The sequence below is a fragment of the Podarcis liolepis genome (assembly GCF_965112155.1).
Source record: "Podarcis liolepis genome assembly, chromosome: W".
NCBI classification, from domain to species: domain Eukaryota; kingdom Metazoa; phylum Chordata; class Lepidosauria; order Squamata; family Lacertidae; genus Podarcis; species Podarcis liolepis.
The window spans coordinates 21885620-21912432 of NC_139568.1; the positions used below are offsets into that span (position 1 = coordinate 21885620).

A 26813-nucleotide genomic window follows, 5' to 3' on the forward strand; every position below is an offset into this window, starting at 1 on the left:
CTTGGAATATTGGATTTATGCGAGTGATTTACGAGAGAGCATTACAAAGTCCACACAGAAATATAAACAAGGCTGTTTCTTTTAATCCACTTGCGGAGACAACTCGGAGGTGACCGAAAAGGAAAATGAGTAACGACAAGGAGATGAGAAGATGGGTCTGAGAACATCATTGTAAACATCAAAGCAGCACAAATATAGATGATTGGACTCCTACCGATCTCAAAGCATGGGTACCCCCCACAAAAATTTATAATTTGGAAACTATTTGGATTTTATGATTTGTATTGTTATAATTTGGATTAATTGGTATAATATGTCTGATTTCGTAAATGGAAACTTAATAAAAATTATTTTCAAAAATAAAAAAGAGGATCCATGAAGATCCGTGCTTCAAAATCACGTTTTTGGACTACGGTACGACCAGGAAGCCATGGATCTGGGTTTTTTGTTGTGCAGGCTGTGCCCCTGGGCATGATGTGTGATTTGACTGTGAGTTTGGGCTGGCCTAATGCAAAAACCGTTAGGATTCATGAGGATCCGTGCTTCGAAACCACGTTTTTGGTCCATGGCATTGCCAGATAACCGTGGATACAAGTTTTCTGTGGTGCAGGCTGTGCTCCTAGCTATGATGTGTGATTTGACAGTGAGTTTGGGGTGGCCCAATGCAAAAAGCGTGAAGATCCACGAGGAGCCGTGGTTTGGAACCACGTTTTTGGGCCATGGTATGGCCAGGAAGCCATGGATCCGTGATTTTTGTGGTGGATGCTGTGCCCATGGCCATGATGTTTGATCTGATGGTGACTTTGGGCTGATCTAGTGCAAAAATCATGAGGATCCTGTTGGTTTCTGCTTTCCTTCACTGTGCAGCGAAAGGGCTTGTCACGAGACAGGTGTTTACATTCCACAGTCTGTACTGTTGGAGTTTCTCACGGGAAAGGGAGGCTGGATGTGACGTACACTGGTTTCCTGTTTTTCTCTGTGTGATTCTCTCCGAGCTGTTGAGGAGAGAGGATGCATTTTCTCTGCTCCGGCAGAGGCAAGATGTCTTTCTGTAATATACCTGCTTTGAACTATAAATAAAGCAATATAGAGTATGCAGCACGTACTCCTCATCCTTCCGCTGGGCACGAGACTCTGCTTTAAATCAACATGTGGTTATGGGCTCCAGAAGTCGAATCGGAGTGCCGGCAAAGGATCGGAAAGCAGAGGGACAGATCAGATCGGAATCTGCTCTGCGCGTAAAAGTGATTGATGAGGTATGTGCTACTGCTCCGGGCAGCCTGCCAGCTTCTAGTTAATTGCTTTATGGCTGGACTTTGAACTTTTAAAGCCGTTTTGCCGGGAACAGGCAAAAGGCTCCCAGGCACAAGTCACTATGCTGGGGAAATCGAAAGTAACTTTTAAGTGCGCTTTTGGAATAAAGCAGCTGCAGCAGTGACGCAGCAAGATTTAAAGCAGCATATATGACGCTGAAGGCTAATGCCAGAGTCATGATGGCCCTTCAGGATGCTTGTGGGATTCCTAAGCTCAACAAGAAAAACTACCACGACTGGGTTCTGTATGCAGAGGCAATTCTGCGGAAAGAGGGTTTGTTTGAGGTGATTACAGACACCCCCCCAGTTCCAGTTACAGATGCATGGGAAGCTAAAGATTCCAAAGCAAGGGGAACTCTTACATTGATAGTATCCCCAGAAGAGCTCTGTCTATTGCGTGATAAGACCTCAGCCAGAGAAATTTGGGACGCTTTGAGAGAGGCTCACTTAAGGACAGAAGCTGGATCTACTATGTTTTACTTTAACAAGCTGCATAATATGGCTCTTGCTGAAGGTGGAGATGTGCGTTTACATCTGATTGAGATGCAAAATCTGAGACATGAGCTGCAACAGAGAGGACTCAACTTTCCAGAGGCTGTGTATTCTTTCATGATACTACAATCTTTGGGTTCAGGTTGGGAGTCTGTTGCAACCCAGATTGCTGTGCAGCCAACCGCTCAGCTGACAGTGGACTATGTAACTGCCGTGATATTAAATGAAGCAGATCGCCGGGGTGCTAGCTGCATGGGCAAGGGGGAGTCTTCACAGACGTCATCCCTTAGTGCAGTGGAACCACCAGATGGCGCCAAAGCTTTGAAGGCAGTGAAATGCTACTCGTGTGGACGTCTAGGCCATATGAAGAGGGAATGCACATATCCCAGGGCCAAGACAGAGCAGCGCAGCGAAAGCTCATCGCGTGGAAAAGGCCGAGGCAAAGGCAAAGGTCCGGTGTCTAGGACAACGCAGCACAAGGCTATGGTTTCACGCTTCACTCCAAAGGTTGCAGAGGTCCAGAAGACGTCTAGATCTTTCTTCGTTGTTGATTCAGCAGCAACCCACCATATGTGCAACGATAAGAGACTGTTTGTGTCTTTTACACCGCAGGAAGGTGCGATTCACCAGGCGGATGACCACACTATTCCCAGTAAAGGCTACGGAACTGTTGTTCTTCACAGTTTGGACTTATCGATACAGAATGTGCTTTACGTGCCAGACGCCAAACATAATCTGCTCAGTGTTGGACAGCTGAATGAGCGGAACATTGACGTGTCCTTCAAGAACAAGAAGTGCATCATCACAAAGAAAAATGATTATGTATTGCATGCTGAATATGTTGATCGTTTGTTTGTTTTGTATTATGATGATGTTGTGCAGGATGACACTTGTTGCATTGCAGGTTCTAACAAAAGTTTGCATGCAGAATGTATTCATGATTTTCACCGAAAATTTGGTCATTTGCATTTTGAGGCAGTATCTAAAATGCCTGCCTTGGTTGAAGGTATGACTATTAAACCCTGCAGGTACCACATGAAGTGCAAAGCATGCGCAGCAAACAAGGTGAAAATGGCTGCGAAAGGTAAGGTGTCTAGTAGGCAAGCTACAGAACCATACCAGGTTGTTCATGCAGATTTGGTTGGACCACTAGCGCCCTCTTTGGGTGGCAATAGGTACTTCATGGTTCTCATTGATGCATTTTCTAGATATATTTTTGTGTATAATCTCAAGCAGAAATCAGAGGCTTTTCCTAGGTTCAAGGAATTCTGTGCTTGGTTGGAAAATGTGCATGGTAAGAAGATAAAGACTCTTTTCAGTGATCGCGGGGGAGAATTCACTTCTCAGCAGTTTGAAGCTTTTCTGACTGAGAAAGGAATTCAACACGATTTGTCTAGTCCTCGCTCGCCATGGCAGAATGGACTTGCGGAACGGGCAAATCAGACATTGCTTCAAGGGTTAAAAACCTTGCTGCATGATGCCAATCTTCCAGAGAGTTATTGGGCCGAAGCTCTCTCATGTTTTGTTTACAGTTACAATCGCAGGTTATCTTCAGCGATTGGTTGTACCCCCTATGAGAAGATGTTTGGCAAGAAGCCATACATCAAACACATGAAGATTTTTGGTTCTGACATGTGGGTTCACTCACCACAAAACTCCAAGTTAGACAAGCGTGGATTGCATGGTATCTTTCTAGGTTATCAGAAAGGGTCTTACAGAATAATGATGACTGACTCTAAGACAATTAAGCTCACGAAAAGTGTTGAGTACAATGCAAAGTGGGGGGAGAATGTGGGAATTTTCCAATGTTATCCTGATGACGGTGATGAGACTGAGGATAGTCAAAAGCAACCACAACAACCCACTGATGAAGGTTCTGAGTCTGAATCTGAAACTGAATCGGGTGATTCAGAGGATTTCAAGAGTGCGAAAGCCTCTATGCGACCCTCTGAAAGCTCTGATCAAGAATTGGAGGAACCATTGTTCACAATAGGTCGTTTTTCTCCCAAGAAGGAAGAGGAGAGTGTTGAAGACTTAAGGCTAATTCGTAGGTCACAGAGAGCCACAAAAGGCAAACCTCCAAAGAGATTTGCTGATGAATTTGCTACGATAGCAGTAACAGCTGTTAAAAGCTCCAAGAAGGTATTTGAACCTTCAAGTTTCCAAGAAATCCAGGGTTTGGATTCAAAGGAAGCTGAGCCATGGTTAAATGCCATGGAGGCTGAGCTTGATTCCTTAGAAAGGAACAAAACATGGGAACTAGTTCCAGTAGTTCCAGGAATGAAACTGCTTGGAAGCAAATGGGTCTTCAAAGCAAAGACAGATCAAAATGGCAAGATAGTCAGACACAAAGCCAGATTGGTAGCCAGAGGTTTTGCACAGGTACCAGGTGAAGACTATCACGAGACCTACTCACCCACAGTGAGATATGAGAGCATTAGGCTTATGCTCAAGCTAGCTGCAGAGGAAAATCTACACATTAGTCACCATGATATTAATACAGCTTTTCTGTACGGATCTCTGGATGAATCACTTTATATGCTTCCACCTGATGGCGTACAGGTAAAACAGGGATTTGTTTGTGCTCTGAAGAAATCCCTTTATGGTCTCAAACAAAGTGCACGGTGTTGGCACACAAAACTCACTGAAGTATTGTTTTCTCTAGGTTTTCAGCAAGGGAAAGCTGATCCATGTGTATTTGTCAAAGAGGAGGGGCAAAAGAAACTGTACTGTTTGTTTTATGTTGATGATTTATTATTCTTTTGGAAAGATGTCGCAATGTACAATAACGCCCTAGCTCAACTGAAAGAGCACTTTGACATGAAAGATCTTGGTGAGGTAAACAACTACCTATCTCTGGAAATAGAGAAAGATCAAGATGGTAACATTCTAGTACACCAGTCACGGAAAATTGCTGATGTGTTAAGTAAACTAAACCTGATGGATGCTAACCCTGTAGACACACCGATGACAACAGGTTATCAGGTAGATGACACTGAAGAAGCATTTTCTGACACTACACTGTACAGAAGTGTGCTAGGCAAGCTAAACTTCATTGCCAGATGTTCAAGACCAGACATTGCTGTTAGCTGTAATTTGCTAAGCAGACAAGTCAACAATCCTAGTGTCCAGGATTGGAAGGCTCTGAAACGCATAGGCACTATGCATTACAGACTGAGACTTAACAATCAGAAGTCTGGTGGTCTTGAGATATTTGCAGATGCAAGTTTTGGAAGTGACACTACAGACAGGAAAAGTACGTCTGGAGTTTGCTACATGTACAATCAGGGTCTGTTTGATTGGTCATGCAAGAAGCAAACAACAGTTAGCTTAAGTACTTGTGAAGCTGAACTGAACGCACTGTCTTATTCACTTCAGGATTGTGAATGGTTAGTACAATTGTGCAAAGATATGAAAATTCCTGTCAAATGTCCAATCCAGGTTTACCAGGACAACAAAGCATGTTTGGCTTTGCTGAAATCTGAAGGTTGTAAGCAAAGCACGAAACACTTGCAATTAAAGTTGCAGCATGCTAGGGAATGTATTCAGAAGGGACTCGTAACGGTGTCCTATATGCCAGGTAATGAAATTCCTGCTGATGTATTGTCCAAGATTATATCAAGGGATCAACACTGTACCTATGTGCAGAAGTTGGGTTTGTACTGACATTGTACGAACACGCTGCCCAGTGATGTTCACAGAAAGGGGGAGGATGTTGGTTTCTGCTTTCCTTCACTGTGCAGCGAAAGGGCTTGTCACGAGACAGGTGTTTACATTCCACAGTCTGTACTGTTGGAGTTTCTCACGGGAAAGGGAGGCTGGATGTGACGTACACTGGTTTCCTGTTTTTCTCTGTGTGATTCTCTCCGAGCTGTTGAGGAGAGAGGATGCATTTTCTCTGCTCCGGCAGAGGCAAGATGTCTTTCTGTAATATACCTGCTTTGAACTATAAATAAAGCAATATAGAGTATGCAGCACGTACTCCTCATCCTTCCGCTGGGCACGAGACTCTGCTTTAAATCAACAGATCCATGAGGATCCGTGTTTTTTAACCATGTTTTTGCGCTCCTGCGGCCCCACAAAATAGTGGATGCATGATTTTTTTGATGCTGTCTACAGAGTAAGATATGGTCTACAGTATCATGGTGGTTTTATTTAATTTGAATGAAAATATCATATGAATTCACGAGGATCCGTCTAGATCCGGCTTTTACCTTTTTCCATGGAGGTGCATAGGCAAGGCTTTAAACAGCTTGATTCTGAGGGGATAGGGGAAAGTGCACACACTCTATTTACTCGCTCACCCGTCGGCCACGTAAAGAGGGACTCCCACCCCCAGATGTACACATTGCTGCAGCCCTAAATTTGCGTGCGCGCCCCTGCTGGAGATGTAAAGGCCTACGCACTGCCACTGAGCTCAAATAAAATGGAGACTCACTCCTTCCTCTTCTCCCTCCCCCCTGTTCCAGTTTGGGCGGGGAGGTTGCTAGGAGAAGAAATGAAGAAAGATGTATGCCTGTGTATGTAGTAGGGCCGTTACTGACAAAATGGAGGATTTTCAGCAATTGTAAAAAAATTTGGGGGGTGGGGAGAAATGAGGGGAGAAAGGGAGTGTCCCTATTATAAAATGACCACTTTAAACAAAACTCCTATCTCTTTGTTTGGTTTATCTTCCGCGCCTCTGCATGGCTGGCCGCTTGTTGTTGTTGTTGTTTAGTCGTTTAGTCGTGTCCGACTCTTCGTGACCCCATGGACCAGAGCACGCCAGGCACTTCTGTCCTCCACTGCCTCCCGCAGTTTGATCAAACTCATGCTAGTAGCTTCAAGAACACCATCCAACCATCTCATTCTCTGTCGTCCCCTTCTCCTTGTGCCCTCCATCTTTCCCAACATCAGGGTCTTTTCCAGGGAGTCTTCTCTTCTCATGAGGTGGCCAAAGTATTGGAGCCTCAGCTTCACGATCTGTCCTTCCAGTGAGCGCTCAGGGCTGATTTCCTTCAGAATGGAGAGGTTTGATCTTCTTGCAGTCCATGGGACTCTCAAGAGTCTCCTCCAGCACCATAATTCAAAAGCATCAATTCTTCGGCGATCAGCCTTCTTTATGGTCCAGCTCTCACTTCCATACATCACTACTGGGAAAACCATAGCTTTTACTATACGGACCTTTGTTGGCAAGGTGATGTCTCTGCTTTTTAAGATGTTGTCTAGGTTTGCCATCGCCTTTCTCCCAAGGAGCAGGCGTCTTTTAATTTCGTGACTGCTGTCCCCATCTGCACTGATCATGGAGCCCAAGAAAGTAAAATCTCTCACTGCCTCCATTTCTTCCCCATCTATTTGCCAGGAGGTGATGGGCCCAGTGGCCATGATCTTCGTTTTTTTGATGTTGAGCTTCAGACCATATTTTGCGCTCTCCTCTTTCACCCTCATTAAAAGGTTCTTTAATTCCTCTTCACTTTCTGCCATCAAGGTTGTGTCATCTGCATATCTGAGGTTGTTGATATTTCTTCCAGCAATCTTAATTCCGGCTTGGGATTCATCCAGCCCAGCCTTTCGCATGATGAATTCTGCATATAAGACAATATGCAGGGAGACAATATACAGCCTTGCCGTACTCCTTTCCCAATTTGGAACCAATCAGTTGTTCCATATCCAGTTCTAACTGTAGCTTCTTGTCCCACATAGAGATTTCGCAGGAGACAGATGAGGTGATCAGGCACTCCCATTTCTTTAAGAACTTGCCATAGTTTGCTGTGGTCAACACAGTCAAAGGCTTTTGCATAGTCAATGAAGCAGAAGTAGATGTCTTTCTGGAACTCTCTAGCTTTCTCCATAATCCAGCGCATGTTTGCAATTTGGTCTCTGGTTCCTCTGCCTCTTCTAAATCCAGCTTGCACTTCTGGGAGTTCTCGGTCCACATACTGCTTGAGCCTTCCTTGTAGAATTTTAAGCATAATCTTGCTAGCATGTGAAATGAGTGAAATAGTGCGGTAGTTGGAGCATTCTTTGGCACTGCCTTTCTTTGGGATTGGGATGTAGACTGATCTTCTCCAATCCTCTGGCCACTGCTGAGTTTTCCAAACTTGCTGGCATATTGAGTGTAGCACCTTAACAGCATCATCTTTTAAAATTTTAAACAGTTCAGCTGGAATACCATCACTTCCACTGGCCTTGTTATTTGCAGTGCTTTCTAAGGCCCATTTGACTTCACTCTCCAGGATGTCTGGCTCAAGGTCAGCAACCACACTACCTGGGGTGTACGAGACATCCATATCTTTCTGGTATAATTCCTCTGTGTAATCTTGCCACCTCTTCTTGATGTCTTCTGCTTCAGTTATGTCTTTGCCACTTTTGTCCTTTATTATGGTAATCTTTGTACGAAATGTTCCTTTCATATTTCCGATTTTCTTGAACAGATCTCTGGTTCTTCCCATTCTGTTGCTTTCCTCTATTTCTTTGCATTGCTCGTTTAAGAAGGCCTTCTTGTCTCTCCTTGCTATTCTTTGGAAATCTGCATTCAATTTCCTGTATCTTTCACTATCTCCCTCGCATTTTGCTTGCCTTCTCTCCCCCGCTATTTGTAAGGCCTCGTTGGACAGCCACTTTGCTTTCTTGCATTTCTTTTTCATTGGGATGGTTTTAGTTGCTGCCTCCTGTATAATGTTGCGAGCCTCTACCCATAGTTCTTCAGGCACTCTGTCCAGCAAATCTAAATCCTTAAACCTGTTCCTCACTTCCACTGCGCATTCATAAGGGATTTGGTTTAGATTGTATCTTACCTGTCCAGTGGTTTTTCCTACTTTCTTCAGTTTAAGCTTGAATTTTGCTATAAGGAGCTGATGATCTGAGCCACAGTCAGCTCCAGGTCTTGTTTTTGCTGACTGTATAGAGCTTCTCCATCTTTGGCTGCAGAGAATATAATCAATCTGATTTCGATGTTGCCCATCTGGGGATGTCCATGTGTAGAGTCGTCTCTTGTGTTGTTGGAAAAGCGTGTTTGTGATGACCAGCTTGTTCTCTTGACAGAACTCTATTAGCCTTTGCCCTGCTTCGTTTTGATCTCCAAGGCCAAACTTGCCAGTTGTTCCTTTTATCTCTTGATTCCCTACTTTAGCATTCCAATCCCCTATAATGAGCAGAACATCCTTCTTTGGTGTCACTTCTATAAGGTCTTGTAAGTCTTCATAGAATTGGTCAATTTCAGTTTCTTCAGCACCAGTAGTTGGTGCATAAACTTGGATTACTGTGATGTTAAAAGGTCTGCCTTGGATTCGTATCGAGATCATTCTATCATTTTTGAGACTGCATCCCAGTACAGCTTTCGCCACTCTTTTGTTGACTATGAGGGCCACTCCATTTCTCTTACGGGTTTCTTGCCCACAGTAGTAGATATGATAGTCATCCGAACTGAATTCGCCCATTCCCGTCCATTTTAGCTCACTGATGCCCAGGATGTCAATATTTATTCTTGCCATCTCATTTTTGACCACATCCAACTTACCCAGGTTCATGGTTCTTACATTCCAGGTTCCTATGCAATATTTTTCTTTACAGCATTGGACTTTCCTTTCGCTTCCATGCATATCCACAACTGAGCGTCCTTTCGGCTTTGGCCCAGCCGCTTCATCAGCTCTGGATCTACTTGTACTTGTCCTCCGCTCTTCCCCAGTAGCATGTTGGACACCTTCCGACCTGAGGGGCTCATCTTCCAGCGTCATAACTTTTATATGCCTGTTGTCTTTGTCCATGGAGTTTTCTTGGCAGGGATACTGGAGTGGCTTGCCGGTTCCTACTCCAGGTGGATCACGTTTGGTCAAAACTCTCCACTATGACCTGTTCATCTTGGGTGCCCTGCTCGGCGTAGTTCATAGCTTCTCTGAGTTCTTCAAGCCCCTTCGCCACGGCAAGGCAGTGATCCATGAAGGGGGGAAGGAAGCATATATTACGTTAATCCCAAAACAAGATTCAGATTTATCACAAGTTAAAAACTATAGGCCGATCTCACTATTAAATACAGACTATAAAATCTTCGCAGGAATTCTTGCGAAAAGAATGAAAAATGTATTGTTAGAAATTATCCATAGGGATCAAGCGGGTTTCTTACCAGGCAGGCAGATGAAAGATAATATAAGGAATATAATAAATATTGTGGAATATCTGTCTGCCAGAAATGAGAAACAAGCAATAACGATGTTTATAGACGCTGAGAAGGCCTTTGATAATATAACATGGGATTTTATGTTAAAGAATTTGGAATATATGGAGGTTGGCAAAGAATTCTTCAACGGAATAAAGGCAATTTATACAGAGCAAAAAGCAAAACTGATTATAAATAATGTAGTCACAGAAGAAATAAAGATAGCAAAAGGAACAAGACAAGGATGCCCACTCTCTCCATTATTATTTATAACGGAGTTAGAAGTCCTTCTGAATTCAATAAGACAAAATGAGAAAATAAAAGGAATAATAATCGGTCAAAACGAATACAAAGTTAAAGCATTTGCAGATGACCTGGTAATAACGATAGAAGAACCAACGAGTACAGCAAAAGAAGTATTGGAGGAAATTGAACAATTTGGGAAAGTGGCAGGATTCAAATTAAATAAGAAAAAAACCGAAAATGATTGTGAAGAACATGGATCAAAGTGTAACTGAAGTAATGCAACAACAAACAGAGATAGAGGTGGTTAAAAAGGTGAAATATTTAGGAATATGGGTAACCCCCCAAAATATTGATTTATATAAGAATAATTATGAACCAGTGTGGAATGGAATAAGAAAGGACCTAGAGGTGTGGGGAAGGATGAAGTTGTCATTTTGGGGCAGGATATCTACAATTAAGATGAATGTGCTCCCAAGGATGTTATTTTTATTTCAGACTATCCCTGTAATTAAAGGAAATAAGATTTTCAAAGATTGGCAAAGAGCAATTTCAAAATATATCTAGCAGGGCAAAAAGCCGAGAATTCAGTTTAAGTTAGTAACAGATGCGAAAGAAAGAGGAGGCTTTGCCCTGCCGGATTTGAAATTATATTATGAGGCATCTTGCCTTTGCTGGTTGAAAGATTGGATAAAACTAGAAAACAAAGAATTGTTAGACCTGGAAGGGTTTGACAACAGATTTGGGTGGCACGCGTATTTATGGCATGAGAAAAAGAAAGTCCATAAAGGTTTTGAGAGCCACATCTTCAGAGGTCCTTTGATTGAAATGATACATGCAAAATCCCAGAAAACTGGAAACTGAGCCTGGTAGCCCCCATCTATAAGAAGGGAGACCCCCAAGACCCCTCAAACTATCGCCCCATAAGTCTCCTGGACATTGTGTATAAACTTTATACTCGCTACCTGCTAAATAAACTGGTTGACTGGGCTGACCACTCTAACTTGCTTAATCCGGAACAGGCAGGGTTTAGAAAGGGCCATAGTACAACAGGCCATTGTTTGGTACTACAGACAATGATAGATAAGTATACAAAGGTACATAAGAGCAAACTTTTTGTGGCTTTTGTAGATCTCACATCCGCCTTTGATTCAATCTGTAGGGACAAATTATGGCAAAAACTATATGAAACAGATATTGATAGACGACTTCTCAAAATACTTAGAGAGTTACATTCAGACACCACAGTTAAAATCAGAACTGGGATGTCAGGCAACTATACTGACCCACTGCCACTGGGGAAAGGGGTTAAACAGGGCTGTTTGTTAGCGCCGTTCCTTTTTAATTTCTATATAAACGACACTGATCAACATATGGCAAAGTATAAGTCATCAGCTCCTGCCCTGGAAGGCAAACACCTGAATATATTGCTATATGCAGATGACATGGCTGTCATGGCACTCACTCGAAGGGGCCTACACAACATGCTGGAGGGGCTCGCAGCTTATTGTTCCCAAAACTCTCTAAAGATAAATTATGACAAAACAAAAATTGTGGTATTTACTAGAGCTTGCCACACATTTAGATGGTCTTTAGATGAACACAAAATTGAACAGTGCCTGCTTTTTAAATATCTTGGTATCACTTTCCAAGCTACATCTAGCTGGCTTGCCCACTTCAAGACTGTAGCCCTTCTAACACGTAGGACAATCGGTGCTCTGCTCAGTTTTTTTTATTCGAGGGGAGGGCAGCTGGTGATCCCGGCACTAAAAGCTTTTGTTGGAAAAGTGATTCCCCAGATGTTATATGGAGTAGAACTCTGGGGATGGAATCAGAAGATGTTAGAACGGCTTGAAATCTTCCAAAATTTTTATCTCAGAAGAATTCTAGGCCTCCCTCAGAGTACTCCGGCAGCTCTCCTAAGAGTGGAAGTAGGATTACCCTCTGTGTCTGCCAGGGCCCACTTAAGATTCCTGCGTTTTTTCACCAACCTCACAGATGCCCCGAACACCTTATTGGCTAAACAAGCCTTTGTATCATTACAAAATAATACTACTTGGCGTAAAAACCTACTAGATATCCTATCCAGATATAATCTACCTGAGTTTAATACTCTCAAATTGTGGAGCCCTGATAAAGTTCAGGAATGGATCTTTGAAAAAGACGCTGTCAGGGCTGCCTCAGGTCTCAGCTCACAAAAGACCAACGCCAAGTTCTTCTTATATACAAGGATGTTTATTGCAGTTCATTATTGGTTCCACAACCGAGGCGTGCAGCCCCTCGTCTCTTTGCCTTAGACCGTTGAAGTCCCCTCTGAATAAGTCCCTCCCCTGCACCAGTTTAATAAGCTTACGCTGCTCCACCTCTTCCTTTCTTTCCTTTTCCGCAGGGTCTTCCTGCCCGCTGGGGTTTCGTCCCTCCTGGATTCCCCTGCCGAGGAATCCCCAGACTGCTCTCCCTCCCTCCTGCGGGCTTTGGGACTTGGCTCCTCCTCCGGGCTCCCTGTTCTTCCGCGCGCCTGCACATTTGAACTTGGCGTGCACGCCCAACCTCTAACCTTCCTTTTGACAGTTACACTACTCCCTTCACTACTCCCCTCCCCTTCCGGGAGGGTGGCTTGCTCCGACCCCCCTTCCCTTTCTGCTGCCGGAGCTGCTTCTCCTGATACACTGGAACCCCCTCCCCCTTCGCTGCACTCTGGCGGGGAGGCTGGTCCAGACGCCCAGCTGCCACTTTGGGATCCCCCACTGGCCCCCTGCTCCTGACACGTCCCCCCTGGGGCTTCCCTTTCCTTGACCACCGGCGCCCCCTTCTGGGAATCCTCTGATTCGCTGGAAAGACTCATGGAATGCCTTGAGTCATTGTCATCCTCTTCCTCGCTGTCCTGCGATTCATCCCCATCGCTCTCCATCTCCTGCCTCCCCTGTGCCTCTGTCCCTGAACCCGTGACATCCATCCCCCCCTCGAAGCCCCCCTTCCCCCCTCCCGCTGCTTGGGCGCAGGTTCCGGGAGCTCCGTTGCTGCGGGGGTGGAAGCTGGATATCGTCGACGTCGATCTCCTCTGCTTCCAGTTCAGTGTATGTGTGCTCGAAACCGGGATCCTCCCCCAACACATCCGTGTCCTCCCCTCCCTCTGTTACTTCAGGCGATGTTGCCTGCCAAGGCCCCCTTAGCCACCTATTGCGCCACTCCTCTTCTGGTTGATCGTCCCACCAGTAAGAGCGGTCCGTGTCCACCCCCGAGCACGATCCCCTTGGAGGGCTCGACTCTGGCTTGGTCTCCTCTGCTGAGGAGAACCCCCGGAAAGTGCTGTCTGAAAGTGTGGGCGTAAATAGCCAGTCGTCATAATACTCCGCTGGCATGGGCCTGTGTGGGAAGAGAGCATGGAACTCGTCCTTAAGAAGAGGTTCCTCCAGAGCATAGTCCGGCACCCAGCTGTTGGCGCTGGCCGGGGTACCTTCTCTGGCGAGGAGGTATTCTACTCCCTCCTCCCCCCATCTCGAGTCCAGAATTTCCGTGACCTCGTTGAGTGTCGCGGCCCTCGGTGACTTCCCCCCCCGGTGACTTTCTGGGTGGCTCTGGTGCCGTCCCTGCCTCCTGAAATCTGTGTGGGGCCTTGTAGGGCGTAAGCACCGACCTATGAAAGACCGGGTGCATTCTGGAACCTTCCGGGAGGGTCAACCTAAAAGCTACGGGGTTGATCCTGGCCTCAACTTGGTACGGCCCTAACTGCTTGTGTCCTAGCTTCTTCTTAGCTAACGATTTGGCCGGTACTGCCTGGGCTGCTAACCATACCCAATCCCCCACCTGGATGTCTTCTCCTGCCCTCCTGTGCCTGTCTGCCTGCACTTTGTAGGCGTGTTTAGCTAGCTCCAAGTGCTGTCGGAGCTCCTCGTGGACCTCCTGCAATTCTGCTGCTAAATGCTCAGCTCCCTGCGGCTCCCTCTGCGCCGTCGTCTCCAACCCCGGGAAGGTTCTGGGATGCCGCCCATTGTTGGCGAAGAACAGTGTCACCCCCGTTGACACGTGCTTCGTGTTGTTGTAGGCAAACTCGGCCATCGGTAAGTAGTCCACCCAAGTCGCAGGCTGTTGATTGGCATAACATCGCAGGTACTGCTGCATGATGGCGTTGACCCTCTCCGCTTGGCCGTTGGTCTGCGGGTGTCTCACCGACGCTAAGTTGATCTTGACGTTCAGGATGCCGAGGAGCTTCTGCCAGAAACTGGAAATGAATTGGCGACCGCGGTCGGACAGGATGGACCGTGGCAAGCCGTGCACCCTGAACACGTGGTCTATGAACAGCTTGGCGGTCTGTTCCGCTGTCGCCACCTTCGCGCAAGGAATGAAGTGCACCATCTTGGTGAACAGGTCTACAACCACAAGCACCGCCGTCTTGCCTCGCGAACTGGGCAGTTCAGTAACAAAGTCCAGCGCCACCCTCTCCCACGGCTGTAGTGGTGTCTCCAACGGTTCCAGCAGTCCCGCTGGCTTCTTGTGCACTGGCTTGGACCTCTGACAAGTGTCACACCTGGCGACGTAATCCGCGACCTCTCCTCGCATCTGGGGCCACCAAAAATCTCTGGCTACTAATTCCGCCGTCTTTTCCTTGCCGAAGTGACCCGCGCTGGGTGCGTCGTGCAACTGCTGCAGAACTTTCGCGCAGAGATCGTCCCCCGGCACGTAGAGAGCACCTTTGCGGGTTAGCAGGCCGTCGCGTATCTGGAACTCGTCGTCCTTCGCTGTGCTTCTCCGCACCTCCTCCATCTTGGATTGTGCGAACGGGTCCGTCTGCAGCGCGCGACGTACCGCGTCCAGGTCCACTGCGGCTGAAGCGCACGCCCACGCCTGCGGTGCGAAAATGTGCCTGGCTGCCGCTGGTGCCGCTTCCTCGAGATACTGCGGTTTCCTGGAGAGCGCATCTGCTATGACGTTGTTGTCTCCCGGGATGTACTGTATCCTGAAGTCGAAATCCGCAAAGAACTCTGCCCAGCGTATGTGCCTCTGGCTCTGGAGCTTCGCCGTGCGCCAATACTCTAGGTTCTTGTGGTCCGTGCGGACCTGCACGGTGTGCTTGGCTCCGATGAGGAAGTGCCTCCACGCCTTGAAAGCCGCGTGGATGGCCAACAACTCCCTGTCCCAGATGGTGTAGTTCTGTTCCGACTTGCTGAGCTTCCGGGAGTAGAAAGCGCAGGGCCTCCAGTTCCCTTGCGGATCTTCCTGCAAGAGGACGGCCCCCACTGCTCTGTCAGATGCGTCAGTCTCAACCTGCATGGGCCTGCCGGGATTCACGTGTAGCAGCTGTTCTTCGGACGCGAAGAGGCTCTTAAGTCTCCTGAAGGACTGCTCCGCCTGGTCCGTCCAGGTGAACTTCTTCTTCTTGGAACTGAGAGTGTCCGTGATAGCTGCCGTCTCTTTCGCGAAACCCCTGATGAACTTGCGGTAAAAGTTGGCGAAGCCGACGAACCTCTGGACCTCCTTCCGATTGCGCGGGCTGTTCCAGTCCAACACCGCATGGACCTTGGCGCTGTCCATGGCTAGTCCCTTGTCGGACAGCCTGTAGCCCAGGAAATCCACCTCCGTCACGTCGAACTGGCACTTCTCCAGCTTGGCGTAGAGTCTGTGCTCCCGTAGTCTCTGCAGGACCTCCTTTACGTCTCTCTCGTGAGCCTCCTGCGATTCCGAGAAGATCAGGATGTCGTCGAGGAAGCAAACGCACTTCTTGTAGAGGAGTCCCGCTAGCACGTGGTGCATGAATGCTTGGAAACAGTGAGAGCCATTTTGGAGACCAAACGGCATAACTCTGTATTCATAGGTGCCCAGGGGCGTGAACATGGCCGTCTTCCACTCGTCACCCTCCCGCATGCGTATGAGATTGTATGCTCCGCGTAGATCCAACTTGGTGAAGATCCTCCCCTTCCTCACCGTCGCGAGCAGGTCACCGCCATGTCGTTCACGCCACCCCCGGAAGTCTGGAACCTGGCACTCTCTGAGACATTGTAAGTAACCTAAGGATTAACTCTGCTAAGATTCAAAGTTCTGAAGGACTTTTGGGATTTTGAAGCTGTTGGACATTGTTACAAATTCTTAAGGGATTTTGGAGAGTATGAGAAACTTTACATGAACAATAACTTTGTCTTCTCCCTTAAGATACATTTAAACTCCCTCTAGAGGAATTGTGGATTATAACTACTGGGGAATTGTTTTTCTTCTTCTTCTCTGCTTATCTCCTGGTTTGTGGATTCCCATGGGAATAGTTCACTGACTGACCTTGACACGTAGACAGAACTGGGATGAGTGGAACTGGGAGAACAAGATCAGCTAAAACTAAAACACAACAAACTACTGTAATCTCACATCTGCGCAGATCATCGGTTCCTATTGTACTGGCACAAGAGGAAGAATCAGAGCAAGCCAGGCCAGAAGGAATGGCTGCAGGAGGGGATTCCCCTTCAGTGCTTGATAAAATTTTCGAAAAATTGGAAGGCCTGAGCAGACAAGTATCTGAACAATCATCTAAGATTGATCAAAACACAGCTAGTGTTAACAATCTGACTCAACAAGTGGCTCTAAATGCACAATCAATTGGGAAGTTATTTGAAGCTACCACAGAAAATCGTAAAATAGCTGAGGAGGCTAAACAGAAAGCAGAGGCCGTACAACAGGAAGTCAAACCTCTGCGCAAGCAGATTGGTGAACAGCAGGCCTATCTGTCTATGATAGAATTACGAAGCAAGGAGAATAATCTGAGATTGAGGTCAGTCCCAGAACTTGAAGAAGGGGACTTAATTGATTATTTGATAAAAGAATTTACAAAATTTTGGCCTTTGGAAGAAGATAAAGATTTTAAAATTGTAAGTGCATTCAGACTTGGAAAAGTAGTGAAGAAGGGCAGGCCTAGAGACTGCCTGATTTCTCTGAGAACAAAGGAGGAAAGAGATAAAATACTGAGTGCACATTTCCAAAAATCACTTGAAATTCAGGATTTGAGAGTGGAAATCTACAAAGATCTTCCGAAACATCTACTGGAACTTAGATCTTGCTACGCAGACCTTGCTAAATTGCTGAGAAGCAACACAATCGCTTTTAGGTGGGAATTTCCCCAGGGACTATCTTTTACCTTTAGAGGGAAGAAAGTGAAAATCAAAACAGCGGAAGATAAGGAAAAGTTTTTGAGTGACCACGGAGAAGACCTTCAGAAAGGGACTGTAGAAGAATTGGGAGCCTCAGGTTTGGCCCTACCAAAACTGTTACCTACACCTTCGGGGCCTGAAGACCAGGAGAAAGAGACACCACCACAAAAGGGAGAATAGAACTGTCCAGGATGTCTCTGCAGCTTTTAAGTTGGAATATTAACGGCTGTAATTCCCCGGAAAAAAGGAGGAGGATTTTTCATTTATTAAAAAAGAAACAATTAGATATTATCAGTCTGCAGGAAACACATGTGATCAGGCTCCACAGAAAAGTGTTAATTAACAAGAGATTAGGTCAAGAATTTATTTCATCGGACCGAGTGAAGAAGAGAGGAGTTGTGATATATGCAAAGGAGAGCCTGTCACCAAAATTCCTTTTTAAAGATGAGCAAGGAATAATTTTGGCAATTGAAGTGCAAACACAAGGGGGAAAATTTTTAATTTTGGGAATTTATGCACCGAATGAGGGGAAATCAGAATTTTACAAGAAGCTGCATGAGACAATGTTGGACTTTATGGACTACAACAACATCATTATGATGGGAGATATGAATGGGGTGGTGTCTACGAACATGGACAAAGCCCAAAATCAAAGTATAACAAAAGAGGGCAGACTGCCAAAAACCTGCTCCGACCATAAAACCTGCTCCGACCATAACGCAGTAAAGATGGAAATGAGACTAACTACAACCGGCTCCTTTAGATGGAAGATGAATGACACCTTATTAAGAGACCAGGAGATTGTAAAGAAGGCCCAAAAGACTCTGAGTGACTATTTTGAAATAAATTTGAAAACTACAGTGGAAAAAAAGAGTAATCTGGGACGCAAGTAAGGCGGTTATGAGGGGGTTTCTGATACAACAGAATACGATAAAGAAAAGAGCTCAGAATGAGAAAAAAATAAGATTTTGGAGAAAATAAAAGGAGAGAAAAAGTTGAGATTGAAACCAAAGTCACAGGAGATTCTGAGAGAAATTAAATTCTATCAAGCACAATATTCAAAATTGATAAATTAGGAAGTTGAATGGAAAATCAAACAAATGAAACAAAGGACTTTTGAATCGGCAAATAAATGTGGGAAACTGCTAGCATGGCAGTTGAAAAAGAGGCAAAAATTGAATACGGTTACCAACCTAGAGGTTGAAGGGAGAAATATTCAGAACCCTGTGGAGATCAGAAAATGTTTCCAGAGATACTTTAAACAACTTTATACTCAAGGGCCGCAAAAAGAGACTGAGATAGACCAATTTTTAAGAAACAACGGATTACCAAAACTATCTCAAGAAAATAAGACAATATTGAACTATAAAATAACAGAACAAGAGATTGAAGGTGCCATTCAGAATATGCAATTGGGCAAATCTCCAGGGCCGGAAGGGCTTACCTCTAAGTATTATAAGACTTTGAAAGACTATTTGACCCAACCATTGAAAGAGGTTTGCAATGAGATTATGGAGGGGAAGAAGGCACCGGAGTCGTGGAAGGAAGCTTTCATCACATTGATACCTAAATCTGAAACTGAAAAGACACAACTCAAGAACTACCGTCCCATCTCCCTTTTATTTTATTTTTTTAAAATATTTTATTAAATTTTCAAATACAAAGTTAGAAACATACACTGAAGAAAAAGATAAAAGAACAAGAGAAAAAAGCAAAGAATAAAGAAAAAAACAACAACCATTCAACACATTTTTTTTTATATAACTAACTGGACTTCCTCACATCTCCCATACCCTGCACTCTTTATAATAAAAATATCAGCAAATTATTACCTTGTTTCGTACCTTATTTTGTACTTTTCAAATACTATACCTCTAAATTTAACATACTTTTCATCAATTACTTATATCTTAAATTAAACATAGTATTACCTTAGATTTTGACCTTTTCTTACTTAAAATATAATTTCCTGTTTCCCAATTCTAATTGCTGAAGCTATAGTTTCCGAATCGTGTAATTTTTTAACATTCATACAACTTATATTGTTTTTGTAAATAGTCCTTAAATTTTTTCCAGTCCTCTTCCGTTGTTTCTTCTCCCAAATCTCGGATTCTGCCAGTCATTTCAGCCAGTTCCATGTAGTCCATCAATTGCGTCTGCCATTCTTCCAGAGTGGACAAATCTTGGGTCTTCCAGTGTTTTGCGATGAGTATTCTTGCTGCTGTTGTTGCATACATAAAGAAAGTTCTATCCTTCTTTAACACTTTCTGGCCGACAATGCCCAAGAGGAAGGCCTCTGGTTTCTTAAGAAAGGTATACTTAAATACCTTTTTTAACTCATTATCGATCATTTCCCAAAAGGCCTTCACTTTTGGACAAGTCCACCAGAGGTGAAAGAATGTCCCTTCAGCCTCCTTACATTTCCAACATTTATTATCAGACAGGTGATATATTTTTGCAAGCTTGACTGGGGTCATGTACCACCTATATATCATTTTCATAATATTTTCTTTCAAGGCATTACATGCCGTGAATTTCATTCCGGTGGTCCATAACCTTTCCCAGTCCTCAAACATGATGTTATACCCAATATCCTGAGCCCATTTTATCATGGCTGATTTGACTGTCTCATCCTGAGTATTCCATTTCAACAGCAAGTTATACATTCTTGAAAGTACCTTAGTCTTTGGTTCAAGCAGTTCTGTCTCTAATTTCGATTTTTCCACCTGTAATCCTATTTTTTTGTCCAATTTGAAAACCTCTTGGATTTGAGCGTAATGTAACCAATCTCGCACCTTATTTTTTAATTTTTCTAAACTCTGCAGCCTCCAATTGTCTCCAATTTTTTCTATTATTTCCCAATATTTCGGCCAACCGGCTTCCATATTGGGTCTTTTTTGGGCCTTGGCCTCCATTGGTGATAGCCATCTCGGGGTCTTATTTTCTAATAAGTCTTTGTATTTTGTCCAGACAATAAATATTGCTTTTCTGACAATATGGTTTTTGAACATTTTGTGAACCTTTACCTTGTCGTACCACAAATATGCATGCCAACCAAAAGCATTGTTAAACCCTTCCAGATCCAGGACATCAGTGTTCTCTAAAAGTAGCCAATCCTTCATCCAGCAGAAAGCTGCAGCTTCATAATATAACCTTAAGTCCGGCAGGGCAAATCCCCCTCTTTCCTTTGCGTCAGTTAGAATTTTAAATTTTATCCTGGGCTTTTTGCCCTGCCAGACAAACTTAGAGATATCTTTCTGCCACTTTCCAAAACATTCCACTCTGTCCACAATCTGAAGGGTTTGAAACAAAAACAACATCTTCGGCAATACATTCATTTTTATAGCTGCAATTTGACCCAACAAGGAAAGTTTCAATCTTGACCAAGTTTCTAAATCCTTTTTGATTTCTGACCAACATTTTTCATAATTGTCTTTAAATAAGTTCAAATTTTTAGCAGACAAATTAACCCCTAGGTATTTCACCTTATGTACCCTATGTCCTGTGCCCATTTTATCATAGCTGATTTGACAGTTTCATCCTGAGTATTCCATTTCAACAGCAAGTTATACATTTTTGAAAGTACCTTAGTCTTAGATTCTAACAGTTCTGTTTCTAGTTTCGATTTTTCCACCTTGAAACCTGTTTTTTTTATCTGCTTTAAAGACCTCCCTGATCTGAGCATAATGTAACCAGTCTCGCACTTTATCCTTTAGTTTCTCAAAACTCTGCAATCTCCAGATATCTCCTTCTTTTTCTAGTATTTCCCAATATTTCGGCCAATTGGCCTCCATATTGAGTCTTTTCTGGGCCTTGGCTTCCATTGGTGACAACCACCTTGGGGTCTTGTTTTCTAGTAAGTCTTTGTATTTTGTCCAGACATTAAACACAGCCCTCCTGACAATATGGTTCTTAAAAGCCTTATGAATTTTTACCTTGTCATACCACAAATATGCATGCCATCCGAAAGCATTGTTGAACCCTTCCAGATCTAGGACATCAGTGTTCTCAAGAAGAAACCAATCTTTCAGCCAGCAGAAAGCTGCAGATTCATAATACAACCTCAAATCTGGCAGGGCAAACCCCCCTCTTTCCTTAGCATCAGTTAGTATTTTAAATTTTATTCGGGGCTTTTTGCCCTGCCAGACAAATTTAGAAATGTCTCTCTGCCACTTTGTAAAACATTCCACTCTTTCCACAATCTGTAGGGTCTGAAACAGAAACAACATTTTTGGCAATACATTCATCTTAATCACAGCAATTCGGCCCAACAAGGAAAGTTTTAGTCTTGACCAACTTTCTAAGTCTTTTTTAATTTCTGTCCAACACCTTTCATAGTTGTCCTTAAATAAATTCAGGTTTTTGGCAGTCATATTAACCCCTAGGTACTTCACCTTTTTAACCACTTTTAGATCTGTCTCTTTCTGAAACCTTTCTGATTCCAAAGTTGTCAATTTTTTTTCCAAAACCTTAGTTTTCTACTTATTTAATTTAAATCCCGCTACCCAACCAAACTCATGAATCAATTCCAAAACCCTTTTCGTACTAGATTCTGGCTCCTGTAGTGTCAAAACCAAGTCATCTGCAAAAGCTTTAAGTTTGTACTGTTTGGCTCCGACCTGAATTCCTTCAACCAACCGGTCCCCTCTAATCATATTCAAGAGCACCTCCAGGACCGAAATAAATAACAAAGGAGAAATAGGACAACCTTGTCGTGTTCCTTTCTCAATCTTGAACTCTTCTGTTACCACATTGTTAACTATTAATTTAGCTTTTTGTTCTGAATAAATTGCCTCTATGCCATTTTCAAACCCCCGTCCCACTCCCATCCCTTCAAGATTTTTCTTCATAAACTTCCAAGAAATATTATCAAAGGCCTTCTCCGCATCTATAAAGATCAACACTGCTTTTGTATTAATGTTTGTTTGTAAAAGTTCCAAAATGTCAATAATGTTTCTAGTGTTATCAAACAAATGTCTGCCTGGGAGAAAACCTGCCTGGTCCTTATGAATTACTTCATTTAACACTTTTTAAAATTTTTACCAAAATTTAATTAATTAATTAATTAAAATTATTTTTTACCAAAATTAGCCCAGGAAAAGAGAACAATCCTGAACTATAAAATAACACAACAAGAAATTGAGGGTGCCATTCAGAATATGCAACTAGGCAAATCTCCAGGCCCAGTACCTCCAAGTACTATAAGATATTGAAATACTTTTTGATACAACCATTAATGGAGGTATGCAATCAGATTATGGAGGGGAAGAAGGCACCGGAATCGTGGAAAGAAGCTTTCATCACATTGATACCTAAAGTGGAAACTGAAAAGACTCAACTTAAGAACTACCGTCCCATCTCACTCCTAAATGTGGATTATAAAATTTTTGCAGACATTTTGGCAAGTAGACTTTAAAAAGTACTAAATGAAGTAATTCATAAAGACCAGGCAGGCTTTCTCCCAGGTAGACATTTGTTTGATAACACTAGGAATATTATTGACATTTTGGAACTTTTGCAAATTAACACCAATACAAAAGCAGTATTGATTTTCATTGATGCGGAGAAGGCCTTTGACAATATCTCATGGAAGTTTATGAAAAAAAACTTGGAATGGATGGGAGTGGGACGGGGGTTTGAAAATGGTATAGAGGCAATTTATTCAGAGCAAAAAGCTAAATTGATAGTTAACAATGTGGTGACAGAAGAGTTCAAGATTGAAAAAGGAACACGACAAGGTTGCCCCTTATCCCCTCTGTTATTTATTTCTGTCCTGGAGGTGCTTTTGAACATGATTAGGGAGGACCGGTTGGTGCAAGGAATACAGGTCGGAGAGAAACAATATAAACTGAAAGCCTTTGCAGATGACTTGGTTTTAACATTACAGGAGCCAGTACGAAAAGAGTTTTAGAATTAATTTGTTTGAAAACGGTATAGAAGCAATTTATTCAGAACAAAAGGCAAAATTGATAGTTAATAATGTGGTGACAGAAGAGTTTAAGATTAAGATTAAGAAAGTCTCTTCCTGCGGCCCTTGCGTGTAGAGCTTTTTGAAGTATCTCTGTAAACACTTTCTAATTTCCTCGGGTTTCTGGATATTTCTCCCTTCAATCTCTAAGTTAGTAACTGTGTTCAATTTTTGTCTCTTTTTCAACTGCCATGCTAGCAGTTTCCCACACTTGTTCGCTGATTCAAATGATCTTTGTTTCATTTGTTTAATTTTCTACTCAACTTCTTGATTTATCAATTTAGCATATTGTGCTTGATAGAATTTAATTTCTCTCAGAACCTCCTTCGATTTTGGTTTTGATCTCAATTTTTTCTCTCCATCTCTTATCTTCTCTAAGATCCTATCCTTTTTTCCATTCCAAAGTCTTTTCTTAATCGTGTTCTGTTGTATCAAAAACCCTCTCATGACTGCTTTACTTGCGTCCCAGATTGTTCTCTTTTCCACTGTAGTGTTCAAATTTATTTCAAAATAGTCTTTTAAAGTTTTTTGGGCCTTCTTCACAATCTCCTGATCTCTTAATAGGGTGTCATTCATTTTCCATCTGAAGGAACCGATTGGAGTAAGTCTCAGTTCCACTTTCATGGCGTTATGGTCGGAGCAGGTTTTTGGGCAGATTTCCACTTTTCTAGTCTTAGGTGCCAGCCCTCTAGTTATCCATATTTGGTCGATTCTTGTCCATGACAAATGGGCCTCAGAAAAGAAAGTTCCTTCTTTACCTAAGGGGTTCTTTGTCCTCCATATATCAATCAAGTCCATATTGTCGGTTAGTTCAAAGAAAGTTTTGGGTAGTCTGCCGTCTTTTGTTAAATTTTGATTTTGTGACTAATCCATGTTTGTAGAGACCACCCCATCCATATCTCCCATCATGATGATGTTGGTATAGTCTAGATAGTCCAGCATTATCTCATGCAGCTTCTTATAAAATTCTGATTTCCCCTCATTCGGTGCATAGATTCCTAATATTAAAAATTTTTCTCCTTGCGTCTGTATTTCAATTGCCAAAATTCTTCCTTGCTCATCTTTAAATAGAAATTTTGGTGACAGGCTCTCCTTTGCATAGATCACCACTCCTCTTTTCTTGACTCTGTCCGATGAAATAAATTCTTGGCCTAGTCTTTTATTAATTAGCACTTTCCTGTGGAGCCTAGTCACATGTTTCCTGCTTGGCAGGGGGTTGGACTCGATGGCCCTTGTGGTCTCTTCCAACTCTATGATTCTATGATTCTTCTATGATTCTATGTGTTTCCTGCAAGCAAATAATGTCCAATTGTTCTTTTTTCAATATATGAAAGATTCTTCTTCTTTTTCCGGGGAATTCCCGCCATTAATATTCCAACTGAGAAGCTGCAGAGACATCCTGGATCAATCTGTTAGTCCTGTGATGGCGTCTCTTCCTTTTGGTCCTCTGGTCCCGAGGGTGCAGGTGTCGGTGCAGGTGCAGGCAGAGGTGGTGGCCAAGATCCTGCTGCCCCCTTTTGAAGGTCTTCTTCGTGGTCGTTCAGAAACTTTTGTTGGTCTTCTGCTGTTTTGATTTTAATTTTCTTTCCTTTGAAGTTAAAAGATAATCCTTGGGGAAACTCCCACCTATAAGGAATTGAGTTGCCTCTCAGTAGTCTTGCTAGTTCTGTGTATGTAGCTCTGAGGTCCAAAAGTTGTTTTGGTATGTCTCTGTAAATTTCTGCTCTGTTGCCTTGAATAACAAGTGATTTTCCAAAATGAAGGCCTAGTATCTTATCTCTCTCTTGCTTGGATCTCAAAATGATCAAACAATCTCTGGATCTGTCCTTCCTCACCACTCTTCCCAGTCTAAAAGCAGTTACAATTTTACAGTCCTTGTCTTCTTCTATACCCCAGAACTTTGAAAATTCCGATGTCACATAACCAATCAAGTCTTCCTGTTCAAGTTCTGGAATAGCTCTCAATCTGAGATTGTTTTCCCGATTTCTCAATTCAACCATAGACAGGTAGGCCTGTTGTTCACTAATCTGTTTGTGCAGCGGCTTCACCTCCACTTTTATTGCCTCGGCCTTCTGATTGGCTTCCTCTGCTTTTTGATTGGCTTCCTCAGCCAATTTACGATTTTCTGCAGTTGCTTCCTGGAGATTCCCAATTGCTTGTGTATGTTGAGCAACTTGATCAGTCAGTTTACTAATAGAAGCTGTGGCTTGGTCAATTTTAGTCGAATGCTCGTCCGCCTTTTGGTTTAAAATTGCCAGTTGTTCCAAAATTTGATTTAAGACTGTTTCAGATCCTCCTGAAGCCATATCCTCTGAAGAAGTCAGATCAACTTCCCCTTCTTGTGTTCCTAAAACAGTTGGGACAGATGATCTGCGTGGTTGAGAAGTCAAGGTTGTTTGTACCAATTGTTTTGCTTTCGTTTTAGCCAATCTTGCTTTCCCTGTGCCACTCATTCCAAACCTGTCTATGTGTCAAGGTCAAACTATATGCAGTCCCATGGGAAAGGCAGTTCCAGAGTATAAACAACAAGGCAGCAAAGAATCAAAACAAAATACAGTTCCCAGACAGTTATAAATCCAAAATCCTCTAGGGGGAGTACAACTGTAATTCAGAAGAAAGAAAGAGTTTTTTCTGCCATTAAAGTCCCTGCAGTCCAAAACAAATTTCAAAAGAACCTTCAACTTCCTTTTGGCATGTAGAGCTTTTCCCAAGTTAAAACAAAGTCTCAAAGAAGGTGCAAGAAACAGTTTCCCTGTTTCTATCCAAACTGTAACGCTTGCATGTAACACTTTCAAAATTAAATACAGTTTCAGCAATTTGACAATTCTTCTTTAACATGGCAGTCCGAGGCTTTGGGTTTCTTAATCATTTATAAATCCAAAGGGGAGAGGAAAAGTCCGATCAAAAGTCCAATATAAATACAACAGAAATGTCTCTTTTAGTTTCTCAGAAACAAGTTCAATTATTGCACGATAATCCAAACTTTTTACAGTCCTTTTTAAAGCGCTTCCCGCTTGTCAAAACTTTTGCTTTGATCTCTTAAGCACGTTCGGGAGACGGACTTCCTGGTTGCGTCTCCCGTTTTCAGCCAAATTTAATCACTTTAGTCCCGATAATTTTAAGTTCCCTACTCACGGGTTTGTAGTTTAGAATCTGATGTTCCAAGAAGAAAGGTCAGCGCTCATCAGCAGCAGCCGCGCGGCTTTGCTTCCGCAGAAAGAGCGATGAACTCACAGCACCGCTCCCCCTTCCACGTTCTGGAGCCCCTTACAGGGTTCTTTCTTCGTTTCTGGGGGGGCTTCTGGTGCCCGCCGAGTCCCATGGCCACAGGATCGCTCTGCCTGTGGTTTTTCTTAATGGGTCTCCGCTTTGCCGCAGCGGACGACCCTTTTCTGCGGAGCTCCTCTTCACAGCGCAAAGAGGACCGCCATTGCTGTTTCGCGCCGCCTCCGGAAGTCCCGTCCCATCTCCCTTTTAAATGTGGATTACAAAATTTTTGCAGATATTTTAGCAAATAGATTAAAAAGAGTGTT

General features: G+C 43.4%; 1 protein-coding gene and 1 long non-coding RNA gene across 2 annotated transcripts in view; one reads left to right on the forward strand and one right to left on the reverse strand.

Annotated features, from left to right (window-relative positions):
• The window catches only part of LOC310697725, a 951570-nt gene that overhangs the window by 506362 nt on the left and 418395 nt on the right, over nt 1-26813 (reverse strand). The window lies entirely within an intron of this gene.
• LOC310697691 (P2R1A-PPP2R2A-interacting phosphatase regulator 1-like) overlaps nt 1-26813 on the forward strand; it is a 456471-nt gene that overhangs the window by 127054 nt on the left and 302604 nt on the right. The window lies entirely within an intron of this gene.